Source organism: Nansenia antarctica (assembly GCF_963989245.1).
Source record: "Nansenia antarctica genome assembly, chromosome: 4".
In the NCBI taxonomy this organism is placed as follows: domain Eukaryota; kingdom Metazoa; phylum Chordata; class Actinopteri; order Argentiniformes; family Microstomatidae; genus Nansenia; species Nansenia antarctica.
Genome location: NC_137689.1, coordinates 53,393,636 through 53,395,816, shown reverse-complemented (window position 1 = coordinate 53,395,816; position 2,181 = coordinate 53,393,636). Strand labels below are relative to the sequence as shown.

Sequence of the window (2,181 nt, the reverse complement as noted above, 5' to 3'; positions counted from 1 at the left end):
ACTTTTTTTCACTTTTTTTGGGGGGGGGGGATTGACAGGAGAGATGATTAGAGGGGCAGAATTTTCACCACTATTATACAGGCCAGGGTAGAAGTATGGATAGAGTTTCTCAGTGAAGGTGCAGCCAGTGAAAGAGTAGATCAGAGACCTGGCCTCCACATCATAAAAGGAGACCTGGCCCTCCTCATAATCCACAAACACCCCCACCTTCTGGGGCTTCTCTCTCAGGGACAGGAGGACAAGAGTGTCAGTGCGTGCCTCGTACTCATTTCTATTCCTCAACTTTACAGTCCAGTATACATTCTTAGGGTTTGGTGTGATACGCCCCTTCCTGTTGATGGACTCTCTGGCCACTCCTACAGCCCAACCAGTCTTCTTCTTCACCTCCACTTCATAGTAAAACCTCCCTGAGGAGAAACCCTCCTTTCCCAAGACAGAGACAACCAGGGAAAACCTCTCTTTGTTATCAGGGAGATTCTTTCTTGTGTCTCCACGTCTAACTTGTTTCCCATCCTCAGACAGAATGAGATAGGGATTTGCTGTATCAGGGTCCAGAGTCACGTCCACTGCATACTGCTGAATCATCTTCAGCTCAACATCGCACAACTTCTTCGTAAGTGTCTCCTCCAGCTGAGACACAGCTCTCCTCATAGTCCCCACGTAGAAATCACTGTGAACGCTGACCTCAGACCAGTCCTTGGTGTATGGAGGGGTGGACAGGGATGGGAAGCTCTGGAGGAGGTGGAGGTGGTCCTCAGTGTGTGAGAGCTTCTCCAGCTCAGTGCTTCTCCTCTGTAGCTCAGTGATTTCCTGCTCCAGCTCTTTAATCAGCCCTTCAGCCCGCCTCTCTGCTGCTTCTGCTTCTCCTCGATCACGTCAAAGAGCTCAGCCTGGCTTCTCTTCATGGACTCCACCAGAGCAGTGAAGACCTGTGCGCTGTCTGCTTTCTCTCTCTGTGCATCTTTCTTACTAAGATTTACTGAGTGTTTGATCTCTGAAACCTTCTGCAGTCGCTCCTGGATCATCTGCTGAACATCTGCCTCTGTCTTCCCCAGCTGAGCCTTCCTCTCTCCATACTCCTCCTCTATGGGGACGGTGTCATGGGTCTTGTGGTCTGTTTTCATGCACAGCAAACACACACACATTTCATCACTCCTACAGAACAGCTCCAGGAGTCTGTCGTGCTTCTTACACATCCTGTCTTCCAGGTTCTCCACAGGGTCGATCAGCTTGTGTCTCTTTAAGACTGCGACCCTCTGATGTGGCTCCAGGTGAGTCTCACAGTAAGAGGTCAGACACACCAGGCAGGACTTCAGAGCCTTGAGCTTCGTCCCAGTGCAGACGTCACAAGGCACTTGTCCAGGTTCGGCAGGGGACTCATCTTCAGCCCTGACTCTCATTGTCTTGAATTTCTCTACGACCTCTCTAAACGTTGTGTTGACGCGAAGCTCAGGTCTTCTATAGAACGTTTCCTTACACAATGGACACAGACACAATTCACTGGTGTCCCAGTACTTTCTGATACAGGCCATGCAGAAGTTGTGTCCACATTGGATAGAGACAGGGTCAGTGAACACATCCAGACAGACAGAACACAGGAACTGCTCCTCAGACAGGAGACTGCTGGAGGAAGCCATATCTAGAGAGACCAGAGGAGACACCATAAAGCATTTCCTGGAATCAATCAGATCTCGATAGTTTCAGCTATGGAGCTGTCAAGGCTGTCTTATGGGATTATACAGCAACCAATAATTATAACATTATTCTACATCACATAGAAAATAGTCCTTCAAACAAATCAATACGTTTTACATGCTGAACTGTCTATAAACCAAACTGGTAGAGACTACACAATAGTTTATCTTGACTTGTCATTGTAAGTCTCTCAACTCACCAGTCTGTGATTCTGTGAGAGTGTGGACACTGTCTCTGTCCTTTATACTGTATGTGTGATAGATGTCTCTGTCCTTTATACTGTATGTGTGATAGATGTCTCTGTCCTATATGTATGTGTGATAGATGCCTGTTTGAGGACGATATCTAACAAGTTTGAGAGAGTCTGCGCTTGTCCACGATACACTTTACGTCTCTACACAGTTTAGTTTCATTTCAGCAAACTGACGTTGAGATGCTCCTCCCCTCCCAGTACAGCTCTCCTCCCTGGAACAGAGTTAACCCTTT

At 47.7% G+C, this 2,181-nt stretch overlaps 1 pseudogene across 1 annotated transcript in view; it reads right to left on the bottom strand.

The window, feature by feature from the left end:
* LOC308156089 (E3 ubiquitin-protein ligase TRIM21-like) overlaps positions 1–1,637 on the bottom strand; it is a 1,652-nt pseudogene extending 15 nt beyond the window's left edge. Inside the window, exon 1 of the transcript in view lies at positions 1–1,637. This exon is cut by the window's left edge and continues 15 nt beyond it. The product of the transcript in view is annotated as an E3 ubiquitin-protein ligase TRIM21-like (transcript).
* Positions 1,638–2,181: the final 544 nt, after the last annotated feature.